This window comes from Macaca mulatta, chromosome 7 (assembly GCF_049350105.2).
Source record: "Macaca mulatta isolate MMU2019108-1 chromosome 7, T2T-MMU8v2.0, whole genome shotgun sequence".
NCBI classification, from domain to species: Eukaryota; Metazoa; Chordata; class Mammalia; order Primates; family Cercopithecidae; genus Macaca; species Macaca mulatta.
The window spans coordinates 44,633,665-44,648,624 of NC_133412.1; the positions used below are offsets into that span (position 1 = coordinate 44,633,665).

A 14,960-nucleotide genomic window follows, 5' to 3' on the forward strand; every position below is an offset into this window, starting at 1 on the left:
GGGTGACTGTGCTTGCTGAATACCTCTAGGTCATCAGTGAATGAAATAATTCATTCTGTGCTTGAGTGTCTAAGACCCAGGGGGTTTAGGAATAAGTAAGATACTGGCTGTGCCCTTGGAGTTCTGTGCTGTTTAGGGGATACGACTCAAACTCACAGACATCCGTGGCTCAAATCAAGGCATATGGATGCAGTGACTCTTGGAACATTCAAGAGAGAATCACCACCTCTGCCGGTGGAGGAAAGACCAGGAACTGCCCACCTAGTTTTCCCATGACCCCAGCCTGTAGCGGGATATGTCAGAAGATTTGGACTTAGAGGAACTTGGGTTTGACAAAACAGAAGTGTGTGTATATAAACAGAGAGATGGGAGTGATGGGGGATAGGACGCTGACAGTGCCTCGGTAGTCCCTCCGCCTAGGCGACAGCATTGACTTCATATTTGAAGAAGATACAAGAGGGAAGAGGAGCGTTCCTTGCTGTGCAGATGCAAGTGCTCATTGTTACTTGTTCTGCCTCTCTGTGTCTGTGACATCCAGCCCTGTGTGGGCTGCCCCTGGTTGCAAAGTGGGCCTCCTGCCGTTGAGCAGCTATGGTCCAGCGGGCAGGTACGCCACAGTCATGGAAGACTAGTTAAATCATTACATAATAGTTAGCTCTGTATGACCAATCTTTTCTTTAAAGAAATTCTTCCTTTTGGAATAATTATAGATACACAGAAAAACTGTATACAGGTAATACAGAAAGTTCCAGTGTACCCCTGACCCAGATGTCCGTAATGTTAACGTCTTACATTACCACGGTACACATGTCAAAACTAAGAAACAACATTGGTACATTACTAGTAACACAAGTCTGGACTTGATTCAATAAACCTTTTGAAAAATAACAGCTTTATTGGCATATAATTCATATACCATAAATCTACTCTTTTAAGGTATATGATTTAGTGGTTTTTAGTATATTAACAGAGTTGTGCAACCATCATCACTATCTAATTTTAGAACATTTTCAACACCACAAAAAGAAACCTCATACCCATTAACAGTCACTTCCTGCCCATCCCCCTTAACCCTGGCAACTTAGTCTACTTTCTGTTTCTCTGGATTTGCCTCTTTTGGACATTTCATATAGGTGAAATCCAATTTGTGGACTTTTGTGTTTGACTTCTTTCACTTAACATATTTTCAGAGTTCATCCATTTGTAGCATGTGTCAGTACTTCATTCCTTTTTATGGCCAAATGATATTCCGGTGTATGGATATACCACATTTTGTTTGTCCTTTTTTCGGTTGATAGGCATTTGAGTTGTTTTCACTTCTTGACTATTGTGAATAATGCTGCTATGAATATTTGTGTACAAGCTTTTTTTGTGGATATGTGTTTTCATTTATCTTGAGTAGATACTTAGAAGTGGAATTATGGGGTCATTCGGTAACTTTGTTTAACTTTTTGAGAAACTGCCAAATTGTTTTCTAAAGTGGTTGTACCATTTTAGAGTCTCACCAGCAATATATGAGGGTTCCAGTTCTCCCCATCCTTGTCAAGACTTGTTGTTGTCTCTGTTTTATTTTAGCCATTCTAGTGAATGTGAGGTGGTATCTCATTATAGTTTTGATTTGCATTTCCCTATTGGCTAATGATATTGATCATCTCTTCATGTGCTTTTTGGCCATTTGTGTTTTTTGTTTGTTTGTTTTTGAGATTGAGTCTCACTGGGACATCCAGGCTGGAGTGCAATGGTGCCATCTCGGTTCACTGCAACCTCTGCTTCCTGGGTTAAAGCGATTCTCCTGCCTCAGCCTCCTGAGTTGCTGGGATTACAGGTGCATGCCACCACCCCCGGCTAATTTTTGTATTTTTAATAGAGACAGGGTTTCACCATGATAGCCAGGCTGGTCTCAAACTCCTGACCTCAGATGATCCATCCGTCTCAGCCTCCCGAAATGTTGGGATTACAGGCGTAGCCACTGCACCTGGCCTTCCATTTTGTATATCTTGTTTGGAGGAACATCTACAAATCCTTTAGCCATTAATTTTATTATTATTTTTTTCTTTTTTGAGACGGAGTTTTGCTCTTGTTGCCCAGACTGGAGTGCAAAGGTGCGATCTCAACTCACTGCAACCTCTGCTTCCTGACTTTAAGAAATTCTCCTGCCTTAGTCTCCCACGTAGCTGGGATTACAGGCGCCTGCCACCACTGCTGGCTAATTTTTTGTATTTTTTTTTTTTAAGTATAGATGAGGTTTCAGGCTGGTCTTGAACTCCTGACCTCAGGTGATCCACGTGCCTTGGCCTCCCAAAGTGCTGGGATGACAGGCATAAGCCACCACCCCCGCCTACCCATTTCTAATTGGGTTGTCTTTCTGCCGTTGAATTATAAGAGTTCCTTCTATATTCTGGATACAAGTTCCTTTATCAGATACATGGTTTGCAAATATTTTCTTCCATTTTATTTCTTTCACTTCTGTGGGTTGTATTTTCACTCTCTTGATGATGTCTTTTGAAGCACAAAAATTTTTAATTCTAATGAAGCTAAATTTTTACTTTTTTTTTTTTTTTTTTACTTTTGCCACTTTTGCTTTTTGTGTTGTATCTAAGAAACCATTGCTTAATCCAAGGTCACAAAAATTTACTCCCTTGCATTCTTCTAAGAGTTTTATAATTTTAGCTCTTATATTTAGGTCTTTGATCCATCTTGACCTAATTTTTGTATAAGATGTGAGGTAGGGGTCCAGCTTCATCCTTTTGCATGTGAATATCCAGATGTCCACGCACTGTTGAGAAGAATGTGCTTTCCCCAGTGAGTTGTCTTGGCACCCTTGTAGAAAATCATTTGACCGTAAATGTAAGGGTTTCTTTCTGGACTGTTAAGATTCTCTTCTATTGATCCATACATCTATCCTCATGATAGTCTTGACTACTATAGCTTTGTAGTATTAATCAACTTTTAAAATATATTTTTCTTTTTTTTTTTGAGATGGAGTCTTGCTCTGTCACCCAGGCTGGAGTGCAGTGGTGTGATCTTGGCCCACTGCAAGTTCTGCCTCCCGGGTTCACGCCATTCTCCTGCCTCAGCTTCCTGAGTAGCTGGGACTACAGGCGCCTGCCACCATGCCTGGCTAGCTTTTTTTTGTATTTTTAGTAGAGACGGGGTTTCACCGTGTTAGCCAGGATGGTCTCGATCTCCTGACCTAGTGATCCGCCCGTCTCGGCCTCCCAAAGTGCTGGGATTATAGGCATGAGCTACTGCACCCGGCCTTAAAATATATTTTTCAAAATCTGCATTGTTCAAAAAAAGAATCTGTGGTAACTCTCAGAAATCCAGTAATTACAAGAGTAAATCCAGTAAATACAAATAAAGATAGACAAGGAAACTAGGGGAGAAGACAAGAAAATCAACAGGAAAATAAGGTGACATCAGAGTTAATGTTAGCACACAGTATTATGTGTTGTAAAGTTTTGTGAGATTGTTGGAAGTAGCCTGCAAATTTGGCTTTGAGCTTTCTAGCAGCCAAGGGTAAAATGGAAATGCGATTAATGACAAGATTAACATAGATGTCTGAAAGATTTTTAAAAAAAATGTCCCCCCTCCAATATTTTCAGGGACTGAAAATAAGCATATTTCTCCCATAGACCCTAGGAACCTGAGCTTCTCGCGCACAGGATTGGTTCTTTTGTGTTAGTTCTTTCCCTTTGGACCAATAGCTCTTCGAGGACAGTAACTGTCTTATTTCCCTCACATCTCCCTGCAGTGTTTAGGACAGAGCACGGGAGATGCTTACAAAATCTTGACTGAATTCTTTTTAAAATTGGGAATGTTTATTACATCCTGTGGCAGCATTTCTGCCACCAGCTTGAGGTTAGTTGGGACCAATTTGGTGGTGGAGAAGTGGCAGGGGCTGCCCTCCTGGCGGCATTTTAGAAGTGTTTTCTTGCATCATGCTTCCTGAGCGCTGGCTAAGCACTGGAAACATCGGGCCGTTGGGGTCGTGTGCCCTTGTCCTGAGAGATGGCGGTCACTTTGGAGTGAAGGTAAGCGGCATTGCTTCACTCGTGTGGAACCCACCCACCTTCCCACTTCCTCAGCGCTGGAGGGTCCTCTCTCTCGCTCACGGCCTCTGATGTGCCTTTGAGACTGCCTGCCCAATGGAACTATCCAGTATGTGTGAGGGGGGACCTGGCTAAAACTGAACAGCTTCTCATGGAGTTGGGCCCCTCATCACCTACGGTTGTGTGTAGCACAGAGATGGCCACTCTGCAAAGAGGCCTAGCTCCCTCACTGGGGGCAAGGAACAAGCCACCTTCAACTGATTACATGTCATAGTGGGTGGCCCTCTTTGTCCCACACCCAATGAAGGGCTTTACCATTTTTCAGTAGCATCCTTTCTTAAGAGAAACAAAAAATAGATTTGAATACCAACCTTTAAAGGGGTAGTTGTCATTACTTCACAGTTGACAGATGGGGAAATGGAGGCTCAGGGTGCGTTACCTGCCTGCTGTAAGTCATATGGTGAGTGGGGTGCGAAGACCTGACTCCAACCCAGAGAATCTTTTTTTTTTTTTTTTTTTTGAGACGGAGTCTCGCTCTGTCACCCAGGCTGGAGTGCAGTGGCCGGATCTCAGCTCACTGCAAGCTCTGCCTCCCGGGTTCACGCCATTCTCCTGCCTCAGCCTCCCGAGTAGCTGGGACTACAGGCGCCCACCACCTCGCCCGGCTAAGTTTTTGTATTTTTAGTAGAGACGGGGTTTCACTGTGTTAGCCAGGATGGTCTCGATCTCCTGACCTCGTGATCCGCCCGTCTCGGCCTCCCAAAGTGCTGGGATTACAGGCTTGAGCCACCGCGCCCGGCCAGAATCTTGACTTTGACTTCATCCTCCCCTCTTTCCACCTGCCAGCACCCAGTCTTTATCTACATTTAGGGGGCTTGAGAGGCCATTCTTTCTATTTTGGGTACCTTCAAACAGGTAAGCACAGTTTTCTTGGAAGTTACCTCTGCCTCCATGTGGGAGACTATCAACAAACAGCTCCGTCTTACCCCCGCAAAAGCACTCTCTGCACGGTCACCCCGGTGCCAGGAGCGGCCTTGTAATATGCCACACATCTTGTACTGCCTGTGGCTTTTCACACCTCCTGTCTCAAATATTGGAGCTTTTTTGGCTACAGCCCTGTGAGGAAGGCAGTGTGGGTGCTGTTGACCCTATCTTACCCACATGGGCATTGCATCGTCTAGGGTCGCCCTGTTGGTTGGGATCTGGAGTAAGCCCAGAGGCCAGGATTCTGACTTCTGGTCCAGTGCTCTGCCCTAGCCCTGGAGCAAATGTGTATCAAGTTGCACTGACAATCTTTGAATTCCTGGAACTCATGCCACGAGCACTTCCAGGAGCACCTTAGCGCTTCATTACAAAGATGATGAGACCGTAGGAAAGTCTTCTTTTTTTCCCACGGAAGTAGAATGTCACCCACACCCGCAGATTTTGTTGTGTCCCTTCAGCACTGAGCTGTGTTCTCAGAACAGAACAGGTAGAATACAGTCAAAATGCAAACAGAATGGCTTCCCCCCACAATCTGCTTTGATGGAAATGTGATGCCAAACAAACAGAAAAGTTGTTTTGGCTCCATCTCTGAGGTCATTTAGTTGCTATTTCCATCGACTTGGAATCCACATCTGCTGTGTGCTCAGAGCTGTGCTGGTTGCCAAAGAATCCAACAAGAAAAAGGCATGGCCCCTGTTGGGGTGCTTAGTCCTACATCGCAGTGCCCCAAGCCCAGGTGAGAGACGTATGCCCTCTGGGCCGTGATTTCCTCATCAGTAAAGCAAGGAAGATAATGTCTGGTTAACCACCCTCCTGGAGTCATGGCAAGGCTGATACAGATTCAGTGGCATTAACTCATTTGTTCATTCAGCACATTTTACTGGCAACTTACGCTGTGCTGGGCTCCGGATATAGTAGTGAACAAAGAGGAAGCACCCACAAGGGTAGCACTGCAAATGGTAGGAGCCATGTATGAGAAGTCCAGGGAGCCTGGTTCCATTTGAGCAAGCAGTAGTGGTCTGGGAAGGTTCCCCCAAGGAAAGGACATTGGAACCAAGTCCAAAGGGTGAGTAGGAGTCATCAGAAGAGCATGTCTCTCATCTCTGGACTTCTGTAGAGAGATTTCTGTAACCACTGTACCCTCTGGAAGTGGGTACAGAAGTCCAGAGATGAGAGAGATGTTTAACAACAGAGAAATCCACCCGAAGGACTTTGTACATCTCTCTAACATCTCCTGTTCAGTTTATCTCAGCTGGCCTTTGCTGAGCACCTGTTAGTTGCCTAGTGCATCCCCAGGTGATGGATTATGGAGATGGCAGTGGTTGACACGTTCTGAGAGCAGCTCCCAGGTAAACCAGCGCACTGTGGTTGATGGGCTGCCTCCAGGTAGAGAGTGAGGCCCTCCAAGCACAGCCTGGCCATCTGCATCTTCACATTTGCAGTGCCTAGCACACAGTGGACAAAAGGGATCACTGGACACGCTGTCCTAGGATGCAGATTCGTACCAGGCCTACAAGGCTTGTAGAAATCTTCCCTAACACTGATCATGTGGTGTCCAGTAAAGGACCTAAGCTTTTGAATCTTGGATCCATCTCGGGCACAGGGATAACGGTGGCGCCCATCTCACGGGATATGTGGACATTGTCTCAATAACGACTGTGATGTGCTGAGCAAGTGCCTGGCTGGAGAAGCGCGTGGTAAAGGGAAGCAGCTGTGATTATTATGGGCATCATTCCTAGTGGTTCTGCAATTAGTCTTGACAGTATGTGCCGCAGGACTTCATACAAGCAGAGGCTGCAGGTGTTGGAAGTGCTCCTTTAGAGCCTGTGGGACCTAGATGGGCACAGCGAGGGAGAGTCTTAGGTGGAAGCAAGAAAACTGAGCATCAGGAAAGGAGCAAATTCCCTTGGTGATGGGGGTATCTGTTCTGCATGGAGAATAGATGACTTCTTAGCCATTGGGAAGCCAGCTAACCAGCTATCTGCTTGATGGTTGTAGAAAAATCCCGTGATTAGTGACAATGGCATGCCAAGTTTGAAGAGCAAAGGTCAGGAGGTGAGAAAGCAGATAAATGCAATGTTTATCTTGAAAGAAGTTGTCAACTGCTTGGAAATCCCCAAGCTTACTTCCTCCAGGAAGCCATTCTGGACTACTTCACCCAGTTCTCATAGCTCCCGGGCCCGCCATCTTCCCAGCACTGAAGCACACACTGAAAAGGGCATTTTTCTGAATATGTCACTGCCTCCCCTTTTGGAGAGATGTGGCTCCTTGAGGTCTGGGGTCATAGCTGGCATGTTTGGTGGCGTAGCTAGAAAGAGTAATAATCCTTTTTGAATGCACAACATTGACAGAGGCCTTACAGGCTGAAAATGCTAATAGAACACACAATCAGGTCTTTTGGCCTCAAATCCAGGTGTTTTCCCACCTTGTGGGCCTCACTCAAATGATGACCCCAGGTTCTGCCTGTGGTGAACGAGCAGGCGTGGTTTTGTTCCTTTAGGATATGGCGGGAGAAGAGAGCTGGTTGTCAGAACCAGCAGTGGCTTCAGATCTTGAAAGTCCAACTCCTTCATTTTACAGAGGAGGAAACCTGTGCCCCAAAGCAGGTCCCCCCAAGTTCCAGCCCAGTGCCACCCTCACTGCACAGAGCAGCTGTCTCCTTTTGATCATGAGGAAGCCACTGGGTCCCTGGTGGAGTTCAGCAGATGTGCCGGGTGTGTGACTGGTGGGTGTGAGGATGTTTCCTTTCCTGCTGGGAAGTCCTCCAAGCTCTTGTGAAAGAAATGTGGTTTGTCGAGCATGGATTTTCAAACTTTCTTTATAGACAGCTGTTGTTAGCTTAAAAATGCCTGGAAACATGATCAACTGTAATGTTCTAATGATAACATAGAAGCACATAATACTAAGCACATGTAATGAGAATGTGTGGAACTCTCTAGTAAGAGTCTGAAATTTGGCCGGGTGCGGTGGCTCATGCCTGTAATTCCAGCACTTTGGGAGGCCGAGGTGAGTGGATCACCTGAGGTCAGGAGTTCAAGACCAGCTTGGCCAACGTGGCGAACCCTGTCTCTACCAAAAATACAAAAATTAGCTGGGCATGGTGATGGGCGCCTGTAATCCCAGCTACTCAGGAGGCTAAGGCAGGAGAACTGCTTGAACCTTGGAGGTGGAGGTTGCCGTGGGCTGAGATCGTGCCATTGCATTCCAGCCTGGACAACAGAGTGGGACAACAGATTGAGACAACGTCTCAAGCAATAAAAAAGAGAGTCTGAAATTCATTCTTTCAACATGCTTGTGTTGGGTGCTGCCTGGCACAGCACTTGGTGCCCACTGACTCACAGCGTCGGGGAAGATAGGCATGGAACAAGTCATCTGGTGTGGTCACTGCAGTGGGGGAGCCCAGTGAGGGCCTGTCCAGCCCAGCTGAGGGGAGACTGAGAGAAGGCTAGGTGGCGTAAGTAAAGATATGGATAGCGCTTTCCTCTTCAGAGTGTTTATTACCAGGGTTAGATAAAGCAGATCTCATGTATTTTCTGCTACTAAATAGAAGTTCTTGTTTTGTTTGATTTCTGGTGGTCTTTGATATTTTCCAAAAAGGTAATAACTCATTGTTGAGTGAGATCAGGACTGGGGCCAGCAGACTTGGGTCCAAAGGTGTGTCATTTTTATGCCAGACTAGAATCGGGTGAGGGGAGATGTAAAGAGATGGCTATTGTCACAGAAAGCACCGGAAAGAGCTCTGCTTAGAAAAAATGCCTTTCTCTGTGAGGTTTTCATCCGACATGGGAACACAAAACACCAGTTTAAAATAGCTAGGTAAGGCTTCACGGTCTCTCCATGTGATGTGGGGGTCCTGAGTCGTGACCATCCCATTGTACAGGATAAAATACTGGTTTCTGAGCTTGTCTTTCAAGACACAACCCAAATGCTGTCTTCCCCGTGGTGCCTTCCTTGGGAACCCCAGCCAGGTGAGGTTTGCCTTTTCTCTGCTGTTGCCTAACTTTTCCTCTTTGTGTCTCTTGAGCTCAGGGACATGCATCCCCTGTTGTACCTAGCACAGAATCATGCACAAGCAGGTCCTTGTTAACTGTTGGTGCGTACCAGCAAACATTTATGGAGCACCTATTATAAGGGGCACAGGCCAAGGAGCTGGATAGATGAGCGTGGAGTTTGCGGGAGAGGTCTGAGCTGAGATACACATTTGTGAGTCGTCATTGTATGGATGAGGCTGGGCTGGGGAGGATATGAGGGTAGAATGAGAAGGTCCAGACCTGCACCTGAAGAACAGCCCCATTTAGGCAATGCAGGGAGAGACAGAGGAAAAGCAAGATGGTGCACAGTGACGTTGAAGGTGAGTGATGAGACCCTGTAGTGAGAGGAAAGGAGCAGCAGTGCTAGATGTTGCAGAGAACCCAGAATGATAAGGGCTGAAAACCAAGTGTTTTGGATTCTGTAACCTGGAGGCCACTAGGTGACCCTAGCAAGGGCAGTCATGGTGGAGTGCTGGGGCTGAAGCCCACTACAGAGAGGCCCGTAGTCAATGGGAGGTGGGCAGTAGACACAGAGGGCTGGGTTATTCCTGCCACACAGCTGTGCTGGGGCCATGGCGGGGGTGGGGGTGCCACAGAGTCGGAGTCAGAGAGGGAACTGGGTAAGGGCTGACCGTGGATGGGGAGCGCATGCAGTGCTTTCAGAGGCCAAGTGAGTGGAAATGTCTATGAAGCAGATGGATGGAACCCTGACTGAAGTGTCTCAGACTTGCCAAAGACATCCATAAAATTCAGACCCGCACACACTCGGGAATGGGAAAAATGAATTATTTTGTAAGAAGCTTGTAGTCCAAAGGTAGAATTGCCTAAGAGCTTCTGAAAGGAAAAAGTCATGGCAAGTTGGTATTTTTAAAGTGAAATAATATAGGTTGGATTTTTCTAGTAACTTCAAGGGGTAAAGACTTTGGATTTTTTTTTTTTGAGACAGAGTCTCACTTTGTCACCCAAGCTGGAGTGCAGTGGTACAATCACAGCTCACTGCAGCCTTGACCTCCCAGGCTCAAGCAATCCTCCTGCCTCAGCCCCTTAAGTAGCTGGGATTATAGGCGTACACTACCACACCTGGCTAATTTTTGTATATTTTGTAGAGGTGAGATTTCACCATGTTATCCAGGCTGGACTCAAACTCCTGAGCCCAAGCGATCTGCCCACCTTGGCCTCCCAAAGTGCTGGGATTAAAGGCATGAGCCACTGTGCCTGGCCAAGACTCTGGGCTTAGTAAGCCTCTTGCAACTCACTAGGAGTGGGTTTCTAGGACCTCCCCACTTTCTTGCTTGTTGTTTCTTTTGCTAGCCATAAGTCCCTGGAGTACACTGGGTACTTTATGGGAGAAAGAGGAACAGTGTGGGACAGACTTTGCCCTGAGCTGCTTAACGTGATGTGGGGAACAGAGGTGATAAGAGCCTGTGGCAGCTCAGGCAGCCCTGCTGTGACCTGGAGTTCAGGAGGGCTATCAAGAATAAAAAGGACTTACACACATGCCATGCTGTGTCTTGGGGTCAACACATGGATGATTTTTGAAACTCCCTCTATATATCAAACTCACTTTGGAGATGTAAGGCGTGGCCTCTGTCCTGGTGACAGTATCTGAGTGGGAGGCCTGGTAAAATGTCTGTGTTTAGGATGATGAACGCCATAATCTAAGACTGGTAAGTGCCATGGGGTGGTCTAGAAGGGCAGATGGGCTGGCTGCGAGGAGGGCGGAGGCACTGTGCAATGGTGTTACCTGGGAACACTCCGTGGAGAGTGTGGGAATCTCACCCTGGCCCTACCCCTTTATCCTACAGGTAAGAAATCGGGCCTGGGAAAGGGAAGGGGATTTTTCAAGCTTCATGGCCGCTCCAGGACTTGTAAGACTTTCCTTTAGAGCAAGCTTGTCCACCCTCTGGCCCGTGGGCCGCGTGCAGGACAGTTTTGAATGAGGCCCGACACAAATTCATAGACTTTCTTAAAACATTAGAAGATATTTTGTTTTTTGTGATTATTTTTAAACTCATCAGCTATCGTTGGTGTATTTTATGTGTGGCCCAAGAGGACTCTTCTTCCAACGTGGCCCAGGGAAGCTGAAGGACTGGACACCCCTGCTTAGAGAATGTGCATTTTCTGTTATAAAAGGACCTTGAATCCCCATCTGATACGTTGGGACTTTGTCTTGCATGTTTTCAGGCAGGACACGATTATATCGGTAACATAATAATATGTAAGAATGTGCACTTCTTAGCCTTTGCAGAGAGGCCGGAGGCCTGTTTCCTGCAGCCCCCGCCCCGTCCTGGCTGAGGGGTGGGAGGCAGCTTGCTGGCCAGCCCCGCTGAGTCACCCTCCGGCGTGGAGCCCGGTGGGGATTTCCACGCGGCCCCAGTGTTCTCTTCTCCTCGTTTCCTGTTGGGCTTGTGACGCAGGCTGGCTGCCAGCGGGTGCCGGTGGGCACTCCCGACACGGGCCACTGCCAGCCGGCCTTGTGGGTCCTGAGGGCATCGTCGGTGGCTCTCCCCCCATGAGTGACTGTGCCTGGCAGGATGTGCCCCGCATCTCAGTTGCACTCCGTTCTGGGTGGGCAGCTCCCAGAGGCCCCTGGGAGGGCTGCAGATGGGCGGGGGGTGGCTGCCTGGGAGGACGGGAGTTTTTGTTGAAGAGAGAGCTTACTCTTGGGGCAGTTTGTACTGGGCGCTTAGGGTTATAAAAACCTACATTTGCTGAAAACGGCTCTCTTTTATCTTCTGACAAGAACATTTGTGAAGAAAACAAAACAGACCTTCAGCCATTTAGTCTGTACACTGAGAGAATGGTTTCTACAGTATGCCTGATGTCTCAGGGTTTTTCTAACACATCCATGTATGTGCTCGTCAGCCTCTAGTGCCTCCATTTCTTGATATGAGGATGTTTTGCTTAAAAAAAATCTCTGCTGATAGGACCTCTGCATATTCATGCATGTTTTTCCTCCGGAACTCTGTGTCCCACTACTGTGCTAGGCAGTTTACAAATGTCATCTGATTTCATTCCTGCCACTACAGTCTAAGGCTATGTTGTCTGATACCTATCCAGCACCCTCATGTAGCTATTTAAATGCTGGTTCGTTAAAATTAAATACAATTACAAATCCTGTCCCTCAGTCACACCAGCCACATTTCAAGTGCGCGGGTAGGCTAGTGGCTACCACATCAGTTCACATAGAGCAGTACGTTTTCATTACCACCAAAAATTCTATTGGGTAGCACTGGTCTAAGGTCTGGACATATGTTCCCATTTTGTAGATGAGGAAACTGAGTCCTACAGAGGATAAGTTGCCTTGACCACTTAGAAGAATGAACAAATGAAACCTTTTCATTTTACACATGAGGAAACTGAAGGTTATACTCCCCTTTCCTTCTTAGAAAAGAGAAATTGATCTGTAGGCTTCAGGGACTCTTCAGTTAGTCTGGGGGTGCTGTGCGAGTCAGCTCTTTTGCTGTTCCCCCCAGACCCTATCAGCTGTGGGTGGCTGGTTTCTCTTGGTTTCCTCACCAGAGTTTGGGAATGAGCAAGTCAGGACTGCTCTCTGCATGGTAATCCTTTGGCGCATTTCCTATCGGGGGATTTATGGAGCTGGTTATCTCTTGGGTTTTTTGGCCATTTGTTAGAGCCAAGAGAGGTCACAGGAAAATGATATACTAGTTTCATTGTCCAAAATACTGAGGTCCAGAGAAGTGAGGGGATGCTGAGGGTCATGCATCTAGCTAAGAGCTGAGCTGGTTCTTAAACGTGTTTTCAAGCCAGGGCTTGTCTGATTTTCTTAGGAAAGTAATCACTCCTTGGACAAGGACAGGTTTTTTTCATGGAGCAGTGATGTTCCCTGTGGTCTCTATGTAGGGTGGTAAGGAATAGGGCTTTGGGATCCTACAGACCAGGGTTCAAATCCTGGCCCCACCACTTGTAAGTTATGGGACTTCAGAGAAGGACTTAAACATTCTGAGTCCTCAGTTTCTTCATCTGTAAAACAGGGATAAAATACCTCAGTGAATTTGTTTTAAATACTTGCGTCCGGGCATGGTGGCTCATGACTGTAATCCCAATACTTTGGGAGGCTGAGGCAGGAGGATCGCTTGAGGCCAGAAGTTTGAGACCAGACTGGCTAGCATAACAAGAACATAACAAGATCTCATCTCTACAAAAAATTAAAAATATTAGCTGGGCATGGTGGTGTGAGCCTGTGGTCTCAGTTACTCGGGAGGCTACAGCATAAGGTTGCTTGAGCCAGGAGTTAAAGTCTGCAGTGAACTATGATCCTGCCGCTGCACTCTAGCCTGGGCAACAGAGTGAGACCCTGTCTCAAAAAACAAAAACAAACAAAAAAAATCAGCCGGGCACGGTGGCTCACGCCTGTAATCCCAGCACTTTGGGAGGCTGAGGCGGGCGGATCACCTTAGGTCAGGAGTTCAAGACCAGATTAGCTAACATGGTGAAATCCCGTTTCTACTGAAAATACAATAAGTTAGTCAGGCATGGTGGGACACGCCTGTAATCCCAGCTACTCAGGAGACTGAGGCAGGATCAGGAGAATCGCTTGAACCCAGGAGGAGGAGGTTGCAGTGAGCCGAGATTGCACCATTGCACTCTAGCTTGGGCAACAAGAGCAAAACTCTGTCTCGAAAAAAAAGGAAAAAAAAAATTCTAACATGTTTGAGATTGACTACAATTCCTAGCATAGTGCAAGTGTTAGTAAATAGTAGCCATTAATATTATGAGCATATCATCACCTTCTCCCAGGATTTTAATTCTATAGTATAGAATCCAGTACATAGGAGGCACTCAGACAGACAGAATGCCCCAAAATTGGGAGACAAGACAAACTTATTTTGAAATAGTCTTTTTTTTGACATTTCCAAAGAATATATTCAATGTTTTTCTGCAACACTTGGCCTTCTTTTTAGGTGAAGGACCTCTACATTTAAAGCAGTAGATTCAATTGCTAACCTGAAAAGCTATAATAAAACATCCCAGAGTATCCAAAAAGCCTGGAAACAAAGGGAAAATAGTGTGTCCTGCTTTCCAACTTTTGGATATGCTGTAGAATAGACTGAAACAAATCACTGGAAAATAGGTTGTTGTCAGTTTTATTTAGAGGCTTTTGTTCCTTTGGATTTTCGTTTTTTATTTTTGGGACAGAGTCTCCCTCTGTCACCCAGGCTGGAGTGCTGTGGTGCGATCATAGCTTACTGCAGCCTCAAACTCCTGGGCTCAAATGATCCTCTAGCCTTGGCCTCCTGATTAGCTGGGACTACAGAAGCATGCCACCACGTCTGACTAATTTTTGGATTTTTCTGTAGAGATGAGGTCTTGCTATGTTGGGCAGGCTGGTCTTGAACTCCTGGCCTCAAGTGATCCTCCCACCTCAGCTTCCTGACATGGTAAGATTACGGGCATATGCTACCACACCCAGTTTTTTTGTTCCTTTGAAAGAAGACATTGCTAATGATTGCCCTGGGGTGTCTAGATGACCCCGCCAGCCATCCACCTCTGCAGTTTACACAGCTTGTTGATCTCCACAGTGAGAATTAACTTCACAATCTGGGCCCGAGAGGCTGGAGGATTGTCAGTCTTTAGAAAAAAAACAAAACAAAACTATTATCTTTAGAGAAAATGAACTTGTTGAGGAAGAAGAGTAGACACACACTTTCTGGAAATATTTTCAAAGGGAATTAAAAAAAGAAAAAGATTTTGGTTGTCCTTTGGTGAACGAGAATATTCATAAGCAGAATGCCTCATTACTATGTCACACAGCTGACCAAGGCCTCATCTGAGACTGTGTTTGAATAGAAAATTAAACAGGGCTGACAGTGAAGTTTCAGCTTTTAATTAGCTTTCAAAGGTATACCTCTACCTGTGATGTTGGAGCACC

At 46.4% G+C, this 14,960-nt stretch overlaps 1 protein-coding gene across 10 annotated transcripts in view; it reads left to right on the forward strand.

The window, feature by feature from the left end:
• Nucleotides 1-14,960, forward strand: part of SMAD3 (SMAD family member 3) — a 131,221-nt gene that overhangs the window by 44,509 nt on the left and 71,752 nt on the right. The window contains exon 1 of one of the 10 annotated variants that reach the window (XM_077938343.1): nucleotides 10,537-10,734. The gene's annotated coding sequence lies outside the window, so the exon portion shown is untranslated. 10 annotated transcript variants of the gene reach the window in all.